The sequence below is a fragment of the Protopterus annectens genome, chromosome 1.part2, assembly GCF_019279795.1.
Source record: "Protopterus annectens isolate FY-2018-M chromosome 1.part2, PAN1.0, whole genome shotgun sequence".
Classification (NCBI taxonomy): Eukaryota; Metazoa; Chordata; order Ceratodontiformes; family Protopteridae; genus Protopterus; species Protopterus annectens.
The window spans coordinates 517,215,655-517,238,966 of record NC_056727.1 but is presented as its reverse complement, the minus strand read 5'-3'; positions in this window follow the sequence as shown (position 1 = coordinate 517,238,966).

Here is a 23,312-nt window from a genome sequence, read left to right as displayed (position 1 = left end):
CATTCAAATATTCTGGTTGAATTATATTTATTCTAGTTTAGTGTCTAGTTGACATTCAGAGGGATTCTGCCATCCTTTTAAGTGTAAATGAGTGTGCAGATGTTGCACTGGGAGGGTCCCTGAGAGATGGAGGGTGAGGTTTAGGACTACTACTGCAAGCAGTACTACATAAGGAGGTATGTCATCTAGTTCTTTCCATACTGTTGTTAAATTAACTTTACAGGTTTTCTCTACATGTTAGGGATTAAGCATGTGTTGAAATGCAAAACTGTCATAAATTAATTGTTTGCTTTGAATGTCAAAAAATGATATCATTACAAGAACTTAAAAAAAATAGCTTTATTTTTGTATTAGATCTAATCACATTTTTTAGTTTAAATGAGTTTTATTTAAAGCTTTCACAAAACTTTTATAGTTCTTAAATACATAACACAACAATGGAATAAAACAATTAAATTGAGCCAACAAGACATGCATATTTACATGAGGTTCAAGAGCATTTCCTTTATTGTATAAAGATGTCTTATTATAGACTAAATTTGTTTTTCCTTTTTAAAAGTAGAAGTTAGCATATTAAATGCCCAAAGACATCCATTCATGTCTGCCCAGTCCTCTGTTGACTGTCTATTGAATTCCTTTCCTTTTAGAGAAAAAAAAATCCACACAAATATCATGTATTCTCCATGTTGTAATGAATGTAGTGGGGTAAATTTTATCTTGTATTCTATAGCTAGAATTGCTAATGATAATTTGCTTCAAAATCTACAAGCTTTTTTCCCTAATCCAAAGACATACACCTCCCTTGAAAATTAAGATTTAGTAACATAAATAATATTCTATATATACTTTGTCTTCTTCCTTACTCTGACTCCTGAGCAGTTACAGAATATATGCACATTCTTTGCCTTGGGCTTCAAACTATATGTCTTCTTACCATTCTGTGAAATCTTTCAGGAGTTAGCTATCATCTGTAAATAATTTACATCTGTTTCCCAGTGTGTACACCATTTCCTTATACTCTTGGCATTGGACCAAATCTCTTCCCATTGCTCCATTAAACTTGGTAATCTTTTATTCTTTATCCATGAGTCTTAGATGGCCAACCCTTATCTGTTGTATAAATCACCATATGCCAGTCTTTTTGCTTCCATGTGCTTTCCTTTCCTCCGTGGAGAAATTTTATAAGCCACATGGGAGGTCTTTTTTAGGTATTCATAAATGGAAACCAGGAGAGAATACTTGATCCTCATGAATCCTAGCTTGATTAGTCACCTGTAGATTTATTGTCATGGACTGTGTTTTGCCCACATCATTTGTAGCCCTGTCCATTTTGACAAATTGGTAATTTCCTTTATCTTAATAAATAACTAGAAAACCTCCTGACTCCAGAAGAATTTGACCCTATCTCTTCCTTACCCATATACAGAGAACATAGAAGTTGAAACTTAAAATATGGAGCAGATATACTGAAAGTCAATACATAATGGACTATATTTGTTAATTCTCAGCCATGCTTATTAACTGGATGCTTAATTATCATTAACTGGTATTACCAGACATGAGTGACCCTGGAAGGAAAAGCATATATTCCTAATAAGAAGAGAATTTGTGAAAAAAAAAATCATAATTGTGAATGAGTTTATTCCTACTGTAAATGTTCAAAATCTATTTATGTGCATAGGTTGGTACTTTATTCCTTCATTGTCAGATTTCCCAACGTCTGAGTCATTATGGGCTTTAAACTGCCAAAAAGTGCCAGACTCAGATAATTGGCTTCAAAAACCTCCCTAACGAGGTTGCATGAGCCCCATCCCCTGCTCAAGCTAAACCAAAATGTCACAACCTTCTTTAAATTATAACAAGACCTGAAATGTGGCCATATGCTTAAAATATATCTAAGATGTGCTTAATCATTTTGTCAGTTTGCTATTCTATAAACATGCAGTCATCTGCTATTTCAAGGATGGACCTTTACCCATATCTTTTCTCAACAGTTCTTCTAGCTTCTCTAGACCTTAAAAGTTATCACTAAGGTAAATAACACCAGCAATAGAGAAAAACTCTGCCTTCTGCATGGGATGATTTCTCTTTCACACATACAGGTTCCTTTTACCAATACCCTGAACAATCATACTTCAGCTCTTCCCTGTGTCTGTACAGATCTTGAAAAAATGCCTCAAAATACCTTGTTAATACTCTCTGGATGCTAAACATTATAATCATTTGTTGTAATCACTTTCATTTCTCTTTACAGAACCTGGACATAAATCTAGGATTATTCTCTCTCCATTAAATTACCAGCCCAGTCTATTTCTGTGTTGGAATATGTACTTCTTTTTCAGCTCTCAATGCTTCTTTCTGTACCCTTGAGACTTCATGCTCTTTATGTTTGGTTAATACTTCTCATGACATAAATAAAACTAATTATAAGATATTTTTTAATACAACAAATAATCTTCTCATATATAAATATGGACTGCTATTTTAACATGCCATGAAGTCATGACTCTGCATTTGCTTGTATTTACTAGTGAAGTGTTTGTCATATACCATCTGTGTAAATTACAGAGAATCCCTTGAAAGGGCATGTGCACATTCATGGCATGAATACATGCACATGATTTATCATTAACCTGTATTTAACATGGCCTACAGATTCTGATATGTTCATGTCTGAGATGTGAAAAAAGAATAATTCTGGAATTAAAACATAATGCTTACTATGTCACCAGCTGCTCCTGATATAGTTTTTTTTCACCACATTCACTGTCCATGTTTTTGGTAGGACTTCCATCTAAATTAATGAGTAAACATTCATTCATCCTTGTTTTTACAAGCTTTTGCAAAGGTACACTGTTTCACAAAATTATAGAATCATTGCTTAAGTCTAAAATGCCATATTTACTTACATTCCTACTATCTTAATTTACAGACCACTCTTCAAAGCTTAGCCTATTTGCAGTAATAAATATGCATTGCCATATGCAGATCAAACAACTTATCATACTTTCAAGTACCCAGGTATTTGTCTAAGAACTCATAATTTTTCTTAATTCTCTACAACCTATGTAAACACATCTCATTATTCTTTTTTGTATAATTATTAAGCAACTACTCCTTAAATACAGATTTTAATACAACTGTCTTCCTCTCAGTGATGCAGTATCTTCATTCTGGGTATCAAGTAAAACAATTTGTAAAGCCTGATTTACATCTTACAGTTCATGTGTGTATGTTTGCCTGCCTGAGTGTCAGTGTGCATATGTGTGTGTGTGTGTGTGTGTGTGTGTGTGTATGTGCATGTGTGTGTGTGTGTGTGTGTGTGTGTGTGTGTGTGTTCGCACGCACACGTGTGTGTATGTGTGTGTGTGTGTGTGTGTGTGTGTGTGTGTGTGTGTGTGTGTGTGTGTGTGTGTGTGTGTGTATGTGTGTGTGTGTGTGTGTGTGTATGTGTGTGTGTGCACATGCATGTATGCGTGTGTGTGTGTGTGTGTGTGTGTGTGTGTGTGTGTGTGTGTGTGTGTGTGTGTGTGTGTGTGTGTGTGTGTGTGTGTGTGTAGGTGTATAGCTTACTTAACTTAGTACATTGGCTGTTAGGGAAAATACTAGTGCTGTCAGGACTGACAGTGCAGTGGTCTGTTTAGCAACATGACAATGAACTGCTAGGGAGGTGATTCTGTAGATTCACCATATCTCAGAATCAGAATGTCTCCCTGTCATGCTAATTGATTAACATATGATGAATAGTGAGGGTAGGTGAATAAGAATTCTTTGAATCATAGAGTATGTGATTATGTTCATAATGTATATTGCTAGGTTCATTCCTGTCCTTTTTTTCCTAAATCTTTTTAGCATGTTTATAAAGCTGCATTAGTTGCAGTGTATCTTTAAATCACTCTTCCCTTTCATTAATACTTTTGTTTTTTGTAGAAGAGATTTTTGGTTAATAATACTAGTCATTTTTTTTTTTTTGTTTATATAGCTGTTCTTATTTTTGTGGGAATCTACTTCCTTTCAGGTTATTCCTGGCATCATATAGCTGCTATACTACAAAGCAATTTCTTTGCATTTTCCTTTAATACTTTTCCATTTTTCAACCCTGTCCCCATAGATTCTAGTTTTGCATTATACCAGCAGTCCCTAGGTTTAATTGTGATCCCATTTACCAAGCCTGCCTTATTATCCAAGCATTCATTTTACAGAATAAAAACACAATTATGATCAGTATATATGTTAATGGCAGCACTGTGCTGTGTATATACTCTTTGGGAATTTTGGTAACCCAACACTAGGCAGTCCTGCAGTATGCCTTGTAGGTTGGTCTGCCACCCGAGTAAAGTTATCTTGCTTTGTGAAAATATTTGAAATGTCACGACTTTAACCTAACACTATGTCTTCATTTTTATTCAAAAAGATGAAGTCAGCTAGGGCTATAACTGTTTAAATTTCCTGTGGCTAATACTTCCTCAAATGCATTATCAAAGATGGATCCGTATACATATTACAACCAAACGTATTCAATGCACTTAATATTGCAGTACTAATGTCTGAACTGTAACATTGTTCTCCCATAATTTCTTTGTATAAACTATCAAACTCTTCCAGACATGTATCAGTACACTTCTCTCAGCAGTCTCATTGTGCCTGTGAGTTACTTGAATTATCACATTAAATGCTAATGCCCACACTCCTTTTTGTTTCAGTGTTTATACTTGTATCCAGGTCTTTTTTCTGTCACACACACCTTCATGCTCACAGTTTACTAATACAGTGTTTGCATTCGTTCATGTGAAAATGCAAAGACATCAGAGGCTGAGTAATTAAGTTAGTGCATTGCCTGAAAGTAAATCCTTTTCCTATTTTTTAGGTGTGGGTAATGACTTTTGGCAGCTGTGCCTAGTTATTGCCCGAATGGACAAATTCTGTCTTGGGCATCTTACAAACAGAGCTTTCTTAACACAGTGTGCACTTTGTTATATATGCAATAGGGAAACCACTGAATGGGAAGTGACAAAAAAGATAAGCAGCATATATAGGAAGGATTTGCAGATGAACACTATGGTGTAGGCATCAAATAGTTGCAGCATTATTTCAGGTATTAATGGTTATCCAAATGCATTTGTCTTAAAATGTACTGTTGTGCAAACTATTGTCTTGTCTTGTTGAGTGACTTTTGAGATTGGCACCCAAGTAGATTTTTTGCTGGGTTATGATATGGGCTGTCAAACAAACTAAATAATTATTGGTGAGTACTGCTAAGAGTAGGGAAGAATTAAGGATGTTGGTACTTAGATTAGTTTAGGAGTCTCAGAGCCCAGTTACATGAATAGTAAAGGAACTAGTAATGTTGGTGTTGTAGGAAACAGTCATCCATCTTTTCCAACCAGCCCTACTTTAGAAGTAGGTCCATCTGTACTAGAAAGCTTTGTGTGACCAGGCTATTGAAGTAAGTAATGCAATATCTAATACAAATAATTAGGGTTCCACAGCTACTTTAACTAATCTGACCTAAATTAATAATGCCTGTAGTGGCTCAGATGTTTATAGACAAAGTGATAGTTATGTTAATATGAATCCTAAGAATGTGGTTTGCTGTGATAAAAGGCTGTCTAGTGATACTGAAATAACAAAGAATGAAGCTGTGATTTCTTAAATGAGCAGGAATAAATGTGGGAGAGTAACTGGGAATATGGCTATGTGTGATATACAGGACCTCAGCAAGTGAACCAATACTGAGCAGGTTCATCTTAGTCCAAAGAGGGTTATCAAAAATTATACTAATCACATTTTGATAATTGATGATTGCATGCTGAGTGGACTGAGAGATATGCTCCCAATGATTCAACACAATTTTATTACTGTGTCTTATCTGAGGGGTTGAAAGAGAACAGATATTTGTGAAGCTATGGATTCTTTGGTTAAAACATCTGAGAAGTACAATGTAGTCATTGATGTGACAGGCATCAACAATATGGGCATGTCTGACTTGGACTCCTTTAGCAGTGAGATTAGTAACATAAGCAGAAAAGCTGAATTCAGTCTTATCTTTTGTGATATTTTTCTTGATCCCCATTTCACTGAACTTTTAAAAAGGCAGGAAAGAATGATGACTAACATTATTAGCATGGAGTCTTTAACTACGTTGATTCAGGTTCTTGCCCTTTGGGAGGACCTTGTGAGAAGTGACTGTTCTTTTTAAGGATATCTGTGGCATCAGGACAATCAGCTGGTCAACAAGAGAAACAACAGGCTGGTTATTTTTTAAGGTTGTGTAAATTACAAACAGGGATGCATGTTGAACCTAAGAGCTACCAGAAATGCTTGATGGCTAAGATACAGAGTCTGAATTATAAAATGAGCATTCTGGAGACAAGACTTCTTAAGGACAACCATAATATCATGTTCATTACTGAATCCTAGATTAGGAAAAAGAAAATCCCTCTAGCTATTCCGTGTTGTAAGGGTCATCATCTATACACATTAGAAAAGATGTTTCCATTTATGTATGTTGACAATATTCATCTTATATCTTGCTGAAGGGAAAGTGTTTTGAACTGGTTGTTGTAAGAATTACGCACTGTAGGGGAAAATGTGATGTTGATCTTTTTTATTGTCTGTCTAATTAACTGTAACTTTCTGATATTGAGTTTGGCAAGGCTATTCATAGCTGTTTCCTAAATGGGTACGGTCTTCTTGCTGGAGGTTTAAGTCTCGCTGATGATGACTGCGGTCTGCTTTCTTCTAACTCATTGGTTATAAATAACAAAAATCGAGGACAGTATTATATTCAGGCTCTCACAAAGCATTAACAATATACCAGGAAGAGTAATATGGATGTGAAATGGCTCAGAATTAGATTGCATTTGGTTAGATGTGGCATCAAGCTAGAACCTGGAACCTCAGACCATCTATGTGTTTCATGTACATTAGCTCACCAGGCTGTTAAAGATTGTTCAGCTGATAGCTTAGGAATGAGATTCTATAGTGCCAATTGTAAGGTCATTAATCAGGTGTTAAAGGTTTGGCAATAGGGACAATATGTTTTTTAAAAGTATCAATCATAGATAAGTATTTTTTTTTTTTACAATTTTATCTATGATTTGATTGACAGGTACATTCTCTTAGGCAGGACCAGGAAAGCTAAGAATAAATCACCAACATGGAAGCCTGCTGGTATTTTAAGGCTGACTCATATTATGAAGTATTCATGGCAAAAAGTCTGAGTAACTCTTGAGCCTGAACAACAGGAGAAGCTAGAAGGGCTTTTAGGAGATTGTTTAGGTGAATGGGGAGAGTGTATGAATTAAGTTTGGCTGATCATTCAGTGCATAATAAAACCTATCTGTTTAAGCATCTATGGCACTATTGGAAAAACACTGGGGGTAAATCAATAAACCCTACACAGAGTGATTCTCCATGCATGAATAGTGGTAAGGCTCAAACACGGAACATGGCCGTCTAGCGATCCAGGAAACAAGGCTTGGGGCATGCATGAGCTTCCCTACACCATGCAGACACACAGGTGTCCACGGAATGCAAATCTCCTCATCTGCTGGTAAAAAAAACATGCAAATGAGGTGATTTTGCGATTCTGGAAGCATAAAGGCACCCATGTAGATGCCATGTAAGCCTCCAAAATGTACGTGGTTAGAAGCCATGTACCCAAGGATAAAAATTAAACAGGGGCTGTAACAGCCCAAATAAAAAGGGGCATAATGTCCAGTAGGCATGCAAATGGCCAAAACTATGGCCAGTGAGTTAAAAAAGTAATACAATATATTAAAAATTAAACTTTTTTTTTAATACATATGCCACATTTAAGCAGTGGGCAGCAACATGCAAACATGCTATTTTGCAAAAAAAAAGTAAAATAAAAAGTATAAAATATGAAATTTACTGCTATGCAAAGTTATTGCATTATAGTGGCCAGCATGCAGAGTCATACAATGGCAGGTTATAATGGTTTCTAAGGACATAGGTTCTGGTGTGGCACAGTATCCAGGGTATACGCAATTAGGTGTAAGTAAATGAACCAAGTTTATTGAATAGCAAAATGGGCCACTGTGTCTGCAGGTACTAACTATGTAAGGGCTAGAACCATGGTAGTGTAGGCAGAAGAGACAGCTGACATGAAAATGGGGTGTATCACGGTATGTCTAAGCAGATTGTAGCTTAGCAGCACCTATTTTTTGCTCAACTGAGCACAGCTAAGCAGGAGGGTGTGTCTGAGGCTGCTAAGCTGTGCTTAGCTCTGCGGTGTGTGTTTTAGCTGGTTAAAGAAAAGCTATGCGTGACCATGCATAGGGGAGGGCCCTTTCTGCTAAGCAATGTTTGCACTAGCTCCACGGGTTTGCATGGAGTGTCTTGCAGCTTAGCAGTGGAAGAAATGAGAAAAAAAAGGAGAAATAATCTGGGAAAGCCAGTCAAGCATAAATGACTGATAAGCTCTGTTCCACTGACACTGGCCCATTTAAACCCCACAATAATATACCTGGCAGGTGGAATTTATCATAGTCAGCTTATCACACAGGCTGCATCTGTATAAAGTATGGATACACCCTTCAATCTGATTTTTCCCACATAATCTGCACCACTGGAGTACATACTTGGGAATTTTAACAGACAAAATGATAGGGCTGCTGCTGCTGTGCTACATCTGTATGTGCTTGAAGCTGAGGTCAGTGATGATGATGATGCTGACAATAGGCCCAGAATGAGGAGGAGAAGAGTGTTCAGGCCCAGGGCAACCTTTCAGGGGCTACATGAGCTGGAGATAGTAGAGCACTACAGGGTGGACAGGGACATACTACAGCAACTCACCTTGCTCTGCCAGCCTGACCTCATACCCATAGCCAACAGAAGGAAACCCATCTCAGTGGAAACAAAGGTATGTGTAGCCTTAAAAATACTAGCTACAGGTACTTTCCAAAGACCTTCTGAGAACATCATGGGGACCTCACATGCATCCGCATCCAGGGTACTCCACCAGTTCCTGGATGTCATGCTAACTCATGCCAGTGAGCACATTTATTTCTCCAACAACCGTGAGGAGGGGGCCAGCAATATGCACTTCTTCCACATTGTAGCACACTACCTAGAGGTACTGGGTGCCATAGACTGCACTCATGTGCACATCAAAACATCACGCAGTGAGGAGGGTAGGATCTACATCAATCGCATGGGGTATCACTCCATCAACTGCCAGGTCATGTGCAATGCCAGGGGCATTATAATCAATGTGTGTGCTGGCAGCCCTGGTAGTTATCACGACTTCCACATCTGGCATGCATCACATCTGTACCAGACATTTGCCATGGGGGACATCCTGTATGGCTACTAAAAAACAAAAAAAGTACTGAAACTAACACAGCTGAAGGTAAAACAAAGAACTTTAATGCACACAAAAGAGACTAAGCGCTTTCACGGTGTGCTCTCACTGCTTCATCAGACTGTTCTCAACTAGTAACAAAAGCACTTAAATAGCATAGGTTAATCAGTCAATTAAGACACTAATCAAAGCAACAATTATCTAAAAGGAAAAAAGTCACAACTAGAAAATAGATAAATAAAACATATAGAAAGTACAAAAAATATATATAAAAAAAAAAAGTCCTATACTTAGTGTTTGAGAGGTCTAGCTTTTAAAAAAGTGTCATTATTAAAAGGAACTGGGGCATTTTGGATACTGTAGATGAATTAAGAAATGCCATAGATACTGCTCCATATTTTTCTTTTAAAAATAACAAATCTTTGAAAAGGCATTTGTGCTATAATACTTCTACTTTTAATAAGGTTTTACAGTCAGAGAGGCATGGCACTTTTAAATACAGGAAATGCACAGTCTGCAAGTTTATACACTCTAATCCTACTTACATACACCCTAACATGCACATTAAAATAGATAATCCCCTGGATTCATGAAGCTTGTGCCAGGCGCACACATAGAGTAGGCGTTATAACGCCAAATATGGCCGCCGAGCGATTCAGGTACAATCTACTTCCACGTGCACTACCGGCGTATGCCAGATCTGCGCAGCCCCCGGCGTAGGTATGTAAATCACCCCATGTGCAGTTTTGCACCATGCAAATGAAGGCATATAGCGATTCATGAAGTGGTGCAGGCGTAGCGTAAGCTCACGGAAATGTAAACCAAAAAACACGGATTACATTTTCCCAAACATAACATCGGAGCTATGGAAGAGGGCCAGACCCAGGTATCACAACGTGAACATATGCAAACGGTGGAATACACAGCCAATGGCATAAGAAAAGATGCACAACACGTAAATAACAACATTTAATGTCATGTCCACAGTAACGCACAGCAGAACCGCAGGGCATGTGTGCGGAAGCTGTAACATAAAGAAATTATATAAAAATGTCATAAAATCGGAACGTAATAGAAATCAGGTTTACAGCATAACACACAATAGTAGGCATGGAACACCACAACCAAGGTGCAAGGGTTGCTAAGGGCTTGTGATAGTGTTCGGCGCGGTAACTATGAATTAGTAGTCAATGCCATGCAAATGAGGCAGATAATACTGAATCGCAAATGTCCCGCCGGAGGAAGGTTGTACCATACTGCGCAGCGGTATAACACCAAGGAGTGGCTCAGAGGAGATACATGACATCAGCAGAGGGGTGTGCCACTGTAGCACTAAGCACATTGGAGCATTGCAAATCTGGCCTGTCTGTTGCTAAGCAAAGCTGCAGGATAGGGTGGGAGGAATCGCTTAGCTGAGAGCACACATGGTGGCCAAAAGCGCATGTGTACGAGGATGAAAACGTGCCCGAAACCCAGTAATTGGACGCATGCACCGCAAACAATAGCAGAAACAGGAAGGTCAGGGGAAGGAAAGGAAATGCGGAAGTAGGATAATTGGAGTACTAATGAGCAATCAACACCAATCAACCCACGAAGGCCAATCGACGGCAGCTGACAAGTCCACTTGCAGAAACCTGCAAAACAGGATAGGGGAGGCATGTGAATGCAAAGAAAGGAGGGGAGGTATTGGATTGCAAAGATAGGAGACCTGACACAGCAGAGCAAAGCAAACCAACAGCAGACCAGCAGTAGCACACATAACGCAAGATATGCCAGGTCCAGGAAAGCACAAATGAAAGTAGGCTGCAGGATGCACACCAGAAAATGGTAGGTGCAATGCGCAGAAATGTAAAGGGAAGGTCAAGAGGTAATCCACGGCAGGCAAATGTAATTCAACACCAAAGGCATCACAATAGTAGTTCCGGCAGTAAAACACATGACATAACCTGTAGCTACGAATGTACATACACACCCTATGACATCATCGGTGTTCACAGCACAATAGTATAAAGTGTGTAAGCACCCAACACACACCTGTGTATTCCCAAACACCGCACCATAGGTGTAAACACACGGGGAACTTTTAAAATGTACATGTTGGGAGCTGCCATAGCTGTGATTCATCAGCATGTGTTAGAGACTGACGGTGTTGTGGAGGATGATGCCGACAACCACCGCAGGCCTCAGAGGAGAAGGAAACTGTTCAGACCAAGGGTAACCTACCAGGGGCTACATGACCTGGAGATAGTAGAGCATTACAGGGTGGACAGGGACATCTTACAGCAAATAGTGGAGCTGTGCCGGCCACGCCTGAGAACCAGAAACAACAGAGGGGAACCCATCCCAGTGGACACGAAGGTATGTGTAAGCCTGTGAATACTGGCCGCAGGTACCTTTCAAAGGCCAACTGCAGATATAATGGGTATCTCACAGGCATCAGCATCCAGGGTACTACACCAGTTCCTGGATGCCATGTTACCACATGCCAATGAGCAGATATACTTCCTCAGAACTCAGGAGGAGTTGGCCAGCAATATGCGCCACTTCCACCGTGTGGCACAATACCCAGAGGTACTGGGTGCGATAGACTGCACGCACATACAAATCAAGTCACCACCCGGTGAGCAGGGTATGCGCTACATAAACCGCAAGGGATTCCACTCCATCAACTGCCAGGTCATGTGCAATGCCCAGGGCATTATCATGGATGTGTGTGCTGGCAGCCCTGGAAGCTACCATGACTCCCATATCTGGCATGCCTCACAGCTGTATCAGGTATTTGTCAGGGGGGACATCCCACATGGCCATCTCGTGGGGGATTCTGGCTATGCACTGGAGCCGTGGATGATGACTCCCATCAGAAATGCACACACACCCATGCAAGAACGCCATAATGAGGCACACGCACAAACCAGAATCATCATAGACCGTGTGTTCGGGATGCTGAAATCACGGTTCCGGTGCTTGGATACATCTGGTGGAGCCTTGCAGTACTCTCCAGGCACGTGTGCCCACATCGTCATAGTATGTGCCATGCTACATCATATGATCCTGCGGAAGCAGCTGCAGCAGGGACAAAATGGTGAAGGCCCTCATAGCCCACCGCAATTGCCAAGGCCAGTACAGGCACAGAGGGATTCAGACCATGAACACACTGTGCCAGCCCCAGTAGGCAGACGGAGGTGTGCCCAATATGCCTACACCTTGGCAAAGAGGGAACGTATAGCACATACACTGACCGTGTAGGCCCCTACGGACTGACACCTCTCCACTTGCACACACAGTAAAATGGATGGCACACAAATTGTAATGTATAGGTGGCCCAATGTGTGACTCCTACATAGGCAGCCTTCAAACATTGTAAACACAACAGCCAGTGCAACACGGAATGCCAACACCTGAACAGTACATGAGTCTTTCAGCATATGGTGGTGCTGTGTGCCTGTCATGTTCCCCGCCAGATATATATATATATATATATATATGTGTGTGTGTGTGTGTGTGTGTGTGTGTATATATATATATATATATATATATATATATATATAGATAGATATATATATATAGATATATATATATAGATATATATATATATGTATGTACACATACGCATATATATAATACAGATAGAAAGGGCAATAGAGGGATATATGGTGATATAGATGGATTCAGCGATATCTGCAAATATGATAGATAGTTCAACGACATTCATAACATCTTGGAGGTACAAATAAATAGGATACCACCAACCATGGAATGTGTAACATACCGACATGCGTAACCACGAGGCTGAATGACCGATAGAACACAGTACCGGAACAGTACATCCGCGAGTAATAGTATGATGATATGAAGGGACAGTTAGTCACCGCTGACGGTGTCGCAGTCCACGTAGGTACTGTGTTCAACCGTGTCTGTGAGTGCCGTAGTCTGTGTAAGTGTGTGTTGAGGGTGCCGTGTGTGTTTCTGTGTGACTGTAATGTGTGTGTGTGTCCGCAACATGTGTATGTTGGTGCCAAGTCAGAGGCAGACCAGTATGGTAGGTGTGGGTATAGCTAGCCGTAGGTATACGGTTACTACCTGTACCACAGTAGGAGGGACATCCCCACCCTGGGCAGGTGTGTCCTGACATAAAACAGTACAAAGGGCAAATGTCCGAGATGGTAGGACATAAATATGTCCCATATATAATGTAACAGTCGTATTTAATTGTTATGCCTGTATGTACGAAACTTAAATGTTACATGCAATATGATAAGTATCCAAAGTCACAATAATAGGTATGCAGTGAGGATAAAAGTATGTGCTACCTGTGTACTGACCGTGGCTACGTGTTGGCCTGTAAACACTGCTTTGTGTCCCGCAAGTGTCCAACAATGACTATATGATAAGGTGACAACCCATGGCAAACAGGCTCTTTTAACAACACAACCACAATGACTGCAAATATCTGGGACAGAAATACAAGGGATAGCTGTCACCCACATATCCCTGATATATCGCTGCAATTACGGAGGTATACAAGTAGCAAGCTCACCTGCAGACGATATGGAAACCATTTAACAATGGCCCAACGTACAACCCCGTAACATAAGTCTACTAACTGTTAGCTCTCTAATCAGGGACGGAGCCCACACACACATATATACGGATTATGTAGAAATGCAAGGCCCACAAACCATATATGTTACGTACAACCACCGACATCCCCCACACTAGAAACTAAAGCAATACAAACTGTAATAGCAGCACAAACATCCAGTCAGTCAATTACATCTGCAGAACCCTCAACATACCGTGTGAGAGACACAATTAAAGGCGACATGCAAAATTGCAGGCGTTGTATAATGGAACAAACAGCCATGTTACAGGTATTGATTGCAATACTCCGTTAACAGATGTCGGGATGACAGGTACACCCACATGTTGAACCAAATACTCTACCTGTCACACACAATCCACGGGGGACCTGAATCCAAACTATACTTGTCTCCATGCATAGCAGTTGCAGTTACTCATAACAAAACACAATACAGACCGTCTCCCCGAAGGTAGGGCAAATAGGCAACGCCCAAGTGGAGAATCCAATTATACCCCACCGTCGCCACGTAATGTGCGAATGGAGTAGCAGCACAGCTGATATGCAAGTAATTAGTCACTCAGGAACACCAATTGGCAGGAATAATCCACATGTTTCAGGTATCGACGTATATGAGGATGACTTGCCAGACATTCAAACCGTATGCTCATACCGAAAAACAGTTGAAACACTGTGAGAGAGATAGAAACGAAACGCCGTAACGACAACAAGGTATGTAGAACGCCTGATATGTAAGGTTATGTATAGCATGATCTGTATTAATTAGTTTTACTGTATGTATAGCCTGGTTTGCATTAATTAAACGTGTCCGCAATGCATAAAGTGGGGAAAGGTATTGATGTAATGATGTCTTGCTGAGCATACTAACGCTTGTAGAATCTGTGCGTCCAGCAGTGGGACACAAGGTACACAGCACAGACACCAGAAGGGATGCTACATGAGGCCATTAAACAGAACAATGCCATACAACCTGCCGTCAGTGGTAGGGTATGTCCAACAAGGACGTGCCATAGCAGGGGATAGTATATGTTGATATACTGTCACAGCACGCATGTGTATGGGTAAATAATGTTAATGACATATGTAAGGTGGTCCTGCTGAGCAAGTATGCTTTGCATCATGGGATACTATGTGAAATATGTGTAATGTATAGTATTATAGGTAGATATGACAGATATTCTACACAGCATAACAGGCATATCATGCATACCACAGGTATTGTCTATTGGTATGTACAATAACAGGATACATATGGCCTGTAGGTATGGGACATAGTAATAGAATGATAGCTAAACTAAATGGAAGGGCTACCAAGTAACCATGCACAAAGGACATGTAATAGCTGCACAGGTGCATAGTGGGGTACTATGCAGTCTGTCAAGTCCATGTGTAAGCACAACTACAGTGTTCACACTAGTGGCACCTCTCCAGGGTAGTGTCCTGTGAAGAGCAGTGCCAGGTGTCACCTGCACCACTGCACACTACAGCCACTGCAGTGATCCCATGCCTACATGTGTCTCCCAACCACCAAGGGAGGTATCACATGAACAGTGCTACTGAGTGTCCCTGCGTGATGTACAGAGGACTTATGTTCCACAGCATGGTGAGTGTCCTGTTTGGGAATGTAACCCAGGTGCACATCCCACTCATTGTGGAGTGTGTGCACTTATCCATGAGCATGTTGCTCACAGTGGCCTCTGCTTATGTTGTGCATGAGGAGTATATCCATCAATAATGTTGTGGACATGGGCCCTGTCTGATCAGCAGAGGTCACCCCTGAGTATGTAGTATGCAAATGTGTACAGATGTGGTGCCCATAGTGCAGCTGCATATTTAAACTGTCAGAGCTCAGTAAACGTCATGGCGTGTTAATGTTGTTGCATGTAAAGCTGTAGCTGTTGTGTAAGGTACACCCTAAATGGGGTGGTGTACCCTTGAATGTGTGTAGATGTCGTGAGTTCAAAGGTACAATGGGTGTCTATGTACCAGTTACACACCCAGTACAGATAGGTGTGGCCACGTAGGAGGATATCCATGCCACAGTGGCAGTATGATAACCACAGGAGTGGGTGCGACATATATGTGTACAGCAAACATGTACAATGTGATATGTATGTAGGGGACTACCATCCATGTGATAGTCAGTGGGTGAATGGTGTAATGCAAAGGTGATGTGCATGCACCTTGTGTCATGCAGCTTGATGCCATGATAGTCATATTATGTATCTGTCACAGCGACACCCGTATGGTTGGAGTCAGTATCAGCTGGTGGAGCAATCATGGTGCTTGGTATGTAGGGGTTCTAAAGCTAGGCAGGGAAAGTCCCCTGTGCCAGCCTGTTCCACAGGGAAGCATATACTTAACATGAGGGGCCCTATGACTGAGGACTGTGGTATGCCAAAGTACCTGACATGTAGTAGGTACTATGGTATGCTGGACTCACTGTGTGTCCTGTCCATGAGCCACATAGCATAACATCCTGAGTCACAGGGTACGATGTGCAGGTGGATGTGTATGTTGTCAATACCAGAATGGGGAATGGTGCTGAAAGGCAATGAGAGGACAATGTAGGATGTGTGGACTCCCGTACCATCAGCAACTGCCCTGGTAACTGTATGAAAGGAGTCCACCATGTGTAGGGGCCATGCTCTGGCCTTAACAAGCCCAACCCGGGTGGCAGCAGAGGATGGGAGACCAACAATGTCTGTGAGAATGACGTCCTTGACGATGTGCCCCATAGCCACACAGAACAGTCCAGTCAGGTGTGAAGGACTATAGTCCCACTCGTGCAATGCGGTGCCACCTGTGTGTAGTGTGATAAATGCTGCTGTGTGCCATTCAGGGTCTACAATGTCTGTAACAAGGCTATTACTGAATATGGTGGCCTAATGGGGAGACAAGTAATTCAGAGGTTGGTGGACATCACAGCCTGGGACATTGGAAGGTGACATGGGGCCAGTGTCCCAGGACACATAGAGTGTAGGTCAGTACTGTGTAGGTGTGACCACAGGGACACCACAATGTTCATGTATGGATTGCGGCCCTGTAGTGAGTGAGAGGGTGTACTGTCAGCATTGAATCCATCCTCCAGCCTGTTGCCAACAATACCTGGGTCTGCAATGTTCCTTAGTGACTGTTGTATGTGACAGCAGATGTGGGTGTTGCCATCGAATACTGACATACCACCATAATGCCTGGTGGTACACCCCGGAATGTGTGGCAGTCATGTTTACGTAGCTAGTCTTGGAGTATGTGATGAGGGACCCTGTGGCCCCACCACGGCTGACCAGTGAGCCACCCCACACATGGGAATGTACACCACTGTGCAACAGCCTACACCTGTTGTTGTACATCATATGTCCGTGGAACATGACCACCAGAGTGGCGTCTGTTATCTGGTGTGTACCATCATGGCTCTGTGTGGAATAGTATGATCCATGCAGTTGTGTACATGCTAATTAAGTGCACTGGGGTATGTGTCAGCATTTGTATGTGCATTGTCCATCTGCACGGGTCTCATGATGTTAACAACCGCTGTCAGCAGACGTCTGTAGTAGGTGTAGTAGTACACATGTACTGTGTATGCTGTGATGGGTGTGTTTCCGGGATGTGGCTAACAAGGTAGATTAGCATATGTTCGGAATCCACCAATGAGAGGATAACCCCAGGTGTGTAACACCAGTCACATGGTGGTAGTGTTCATGCCGAGGGTAATGTAGGTCTTGGAGGTGGTGTGTATGTGTTGATCCAGCAGAGTGGAGGGTATGACTCATTGATGTGTCGTTACATGAGTGGCTATCCCAGTGAAGTGTGGGGTAGTGTCAGTCACACAACAGTAGTAGCTGAGGCCCACTGTCCACTATACCACCATAGAAGGTATGTTACCTGTGGGGTATGATGTTGACTCTGTCGCTTGTTACAATGTGTATAGCGGTCCAGGACATAGTTAGTTGCACGTGGAGCACCTCTGATGCATTGTGCTAAGCAACTTGCCAGGATGTGTGCAAAACATAGTGGGATATGGGAACCCCTCAGCTGTGGGTGTGCCGGTCCAGGTATGTGCCTGGAAGGTATGGTCCATCTATAACCTGTCATTACAGGTGTGCTCTGCAGAGCCTACAGGCAGGTCCCAGTCACTGCAGAGATGTTGGAGTGGTGCACTATAAGGTGTGCCTTGCCTGCGTGCATCACAGGGGAAGATGCAAGCAATGTGTCACATGACCCCATGTCACGCATGCCAGTTACCGCCCTGCCGGTGACAGTTATAGGAAACTGTGCAGGACAGGCAGTATAGCAGCAGCAAGAGCCTAGCATGTGAGCTGTACTCCCAGGGCCGACAGGTGCAAGTCATCTGTGCCACAGCATTGTGTTTGACCAGGACAGTCATAGCGGACAGATACCACATGCCTGTACGGCTGCAGACGTGCATCCCCCACAGGCTGTAGTGCCATATGTTGGGAAATGAGCATTGAATGTGTACACGAGACAATTGCTCTATTGCCACATGTACGACATATCCCTCATATAGACAGGCAGTAGCACTGGTACGTGACAGTTGGACATGCCTGCATTTACAACCATGTCCCACAGGATATGTGCGTTAGGTGTGTACAACAGCTGTCGTACCTTAAGCAAGCTGGGAAGTGTAGGACAGCCAGTGTACCTGTGGGAAATGGCGTGGAATGGGAGCTATAGTAATCATTAGCTCATGACATGCTCACATGTTCTGAACAAGTGCCTAGCATGACCATACAATACAGATAGGGTGTTGGATAATATCAACCCACAAGTGGTGATGACAGTCATTTAGGGTGGCACCGCACTATAACCCTGCTGAGTATGGTGTGCATGTCCATGAACCATTAGCACTGTAGATGTTAGCAGTACAGATGTACAAGATAGCACGGATATTTGATTACAAATACCTTTGCATGTCACAGGTGTGTTCCACCAGTGGCCTGTTGTCAGACCCACAACTACAAAAGGTGCAAGAGTGACATGTGCACAGCACATCTGTGCCAGATACAGTAGAACAGGGTTAATGTGTTGTACCCCACCCTCATTGTAGCCCATACCACACACACAAATGTTAGGCATCTGTGTATGTAAGGCTGTGAATGGCCATAACCTATCAGTGTAGCTGTGTCAGTGTTGTGAACAACATACAGAATGGGCTGTGTGTGTGAGGTGTGTGACATATGTACACAGTCTGATGGATGATACCAGCAGTGTCACCGCTAGGTGAACATCCCTGTACCCATAAACTGCTACCTAGGCTGTGGTCAACATTATGGACACTGTGTAAGGGATGGTGCTGTGCAGTGCACCCCCCGACATGGTGACATCTCCAGGCCCCTTAGGTAGTCATCTGAGGTACCCATGTCATGTCAGGGTGCCATTCATGAGCACGGAGATCAGTGGTCAGGCATATACAGCACTGTGGTGACCAATATTGGATCACATACCACCTGTAAGGGGTAATGGCTATGCATGGATGTGCGATAACAGCCTTCACAATCCACACCTCCACTATGCAGCATGCCGTCTACCTTGCAGAAGGACATTTGCTACACCATGATGATGGACATGCTACATGTCCATATCCTGATCTAGATGACATATGTTATGGACAGCCACCGTCCTAATACTAGGATCGCCACAGGCCACAGATCCCTGTGCCATATATGTGACATACTCCCACCATACCATGCAACCCTGTCCATCAAAGCTGCAGATGACATCCCAGTCATACATGGTGTGATGGCCGCATGGTAGATGTACTATCAACTGACTGGATCAATAATGTGGCACTGATGCAGCTTGCGGTGGCACAATGGCCGTCTGTAACAGCGTGGAAAATGTGCCCGCACATGCTATGGTTGATGACCATCCCTGCGAATGTCGTCTGACTATCCATTGTCCCATGTCTATCACATGTGTAATACAGGCGATCTGTGTCAGGATGTTGAACAGTTGTACAGTGCTGTGTAGATGTATATGGCAAAACACATGCATGTACAGGTGTCCATGCGTATGTGTGCATTGTCACTGCTCAAGTCCATTCCGGCTGTGTCTGTGTTGATATGTGACATATACACAGCATCCAGGTCAACAGTAGTACCGTGGACACATCGAGGCATGTGCAGATAGTTAAGAACACAATTGCAGGCAAATAGACATGCACACAGCAAGACAGCATGTACATGGAGTATGAACACTGTAATGAGGTGACACACATATATGGTGATGATATCCAATGCATAATGGGTATGACGTGTGACACAAACACGTCAGTCATGTCAGTGTCATGGTGCTTTGCAAAGATAACTGTGCAGATACAGTAGATGTCATAGAAATGTATGTGCAGCAGTATCTCTGTACATCTCTGAAACTGTGACCTGTCACCATCATTATTTTTTACAGATAATGCCCCGTACATGCCTCCCAGCATACACCCGCCATGAGGATGATGTCCTCATCCCACAGCTCCATGACAACTATGACTTGTTGTTCAGCCATGTGCTACAGCATGCCCAGCAGAGGGATGACCTGTGGCAGGATCTATGCAGGAGGGTGAACGATGTGGGTGGCCATAACCGCACCTACCAGCAGGTGCGCAGACACTGCATGGACCTGATATGACATGCAAAACAGCGTGCCACTGCAATCACCAGGGAACAAGGTGGAACAGGTGGTGGGCCACCAACCCAGCCCCCACTCACACACACCGAGGAGCTACTGGCCAGTCTGGGGACACCCAGGGAACAGCATCCAGAAACACTAGCTGCCATCGTGGAGGTGGGTGTCTCCCAACCAATGAGCCTGGAGTTGCCTGGTAAGTCAGTAATGCACATATGGCTATTATATCCCATGTAGTTGCATGTGTCACTGTACATAATGTAAAGTAACAACATATGCCAGGTATGTGGACACACATGCTGCATACTACAGTATGCTACGTTGTGTATGCACACATGTGCATACTATATGCTGTTACACAGGTGAATGTGTGCACATGCACAGTGTAACCTGTGGCTGTCATACAGTCATGGATAATGTTCATACTGGTGTGTCACCCCTATACAGGTACCTCTGGCGTGCCGCACAGACATGGGTCCGTTGCAGGTGAGACTGTCATCAGTATCAGGCATGTTACAGTGTAGATCTATTTGCCATGTGGCCAGTTAACACTTGCACACCTGATGTTTGTTCCAGTCATGATATGCAGGTCACACCACCATGCATTCACACATGCCACCCATGTGCAATATATTCACACGTAATGATATGCAGACATGAAACCACAGTACTTGTCATTGCGACATGTGTGGTCAGCTGTGCATACAACGGTGGAGGTGTTCTACAATGGAGGCATATGTAGTATGCATTGGAACAACATGTGTAGTACGCACACAGTACAACACAAGGAGCTGTGATATGGGCAGCCCACAAGTGTCACCATTGTGTCATATGCCCCTGCATCGGGTGCACACATTGTGATGTGCCACCTGACATGTCCCAGACATGTAGTGTTCTGTCTGCAATATTGTCACACTATCACATGACCTATACTCCACATACCAAACATACAACCCATTGTCTGCATAGACCTGTGGAATGTGACATATCTGACATGTATGGGTGTATGTCATATGGGACTGCACAGACATGTGGAGAAGATGCCCATCACACACAATTGGCCACCACATGTGCACACATGGCCATGGGCTTGGCCAGAGACATGTAGCCACACAGTACATGGGATGTGTATACACCCTGTTGCACATTGTCCACACATGGTCCAATTATAGCCTTAGTTGACCGATTATACAGTTGATGTGGTACAGTGGACAACCTAAAAGCCTGTGCACAGCTACTGGAGGTGTCACTGAAGTCTACCATATACGATCTGTCAAACATCACGACTGTGTTGCAGTTATGGCTATGCAATGTGTGCATATTATGCATTCTACAGCAACATACATGCCTCATGTTGCCATGCAATGGCACAGTGTCTGTACTTCACACTGTATAGCAATGTAGATGGCTCACACTACCCTCCCGTGCTCATGCACATTTGCTAAACATGCATTCTATCTGTAGGGCATACACACAACACTGCAATGTGAAGCCCATTATGATGCTATACATTTGTCAGGACACCATTGTGTCAAACATGTATGCATGTTAATGCACATGTCAGCAAATTACATGTCAAGGTCACGTCAGCCATGTGTACTGTTATCCTGTTCTGGGCCACATGGTGTATCATGGGGATGCATGCATACTACCATGATTTTGTGAACTGCATGGCTACTGATATGACACCTGCTTGCTGTAGTGTGCACCCCAGGGAGGTATGCTTACTAACACTATTAATGTCTGAGCTGCATGCCCTCTGCTCTATCGCAGGCATGCTGCATGCCATCTGACAAATCACATGCATGGTGTGTCTGTGTGTCTGTGTGTGTCTGTGTGTGTGTCTGTGTGTGTGTGTGTGTGTGTGTGTGTGTGTGTGTGTGTGTGTGTGTGTGTGTGTGTGTGTGTGTGTGTGTGTGTGTGTGTGTGTGTGTCTATGTCTATTGTACTTTACAGTATTTCTTTGCATTCACAGGTGATGTAGGTGCATTATCCTCCTGCGGTCCATCTGATTTTAGTATCCCCACAGATACTAGCGGTGATGAACATATGCATGAGGTACAGGCAGGGTTGTCAGGGGCTGAATCTGTGCCAATGGTTACCATCCCAGCTATGTCCCCCTCTTCCCCACACACAGTTCTGCTGCCAACACATACCGCATCACCGGTGGCCATAGAGGAAGGACAGTCAGCGTCTGTTGGCGTGGAACAGGAATGTGTGGTGGCTACAGAAGGTGTGTCTACACACCATAGTGTCAGTGTAATGACTGCAGATGTGCCACACAGGCATGTGGCCGGTGCTGCTCGTAGGAGGACCTCTGGCAGACATGCACCTGCAGGACAGAGCGCAGCAGCTGGTATCACCAGACGCATGTTCCAGACTGTAATGGCGGCACAGGGATGTGCTGAACAGCAGAACAGAGAAGGGCAGAGGCTGCAGAGGGCTGCTATCCATACCCTAAATGACAACATCCAGGCATTGGCAAATGCTCAACAGCAGATTGCTAATGTTCTGGATAGGCGACTAGGTGAAATGGTCGGAATCCTTGACCGAGGCATGGCAATCTGCGAGCGGGAGCTGTCTGTGCTGGAACACCTGGTAGGAGTGAGGCGTAGGCCACGTGGACGAAGGCCAGCAAAACCACCAAGTGTAGGTCAACGTGAGCGTGCCACCTCACATGCCCACTCCCATAGTGCCGGTAGTAGTAGCAGTGCAGCTGCTGCTGCGCTGTCAACACCAGGACAC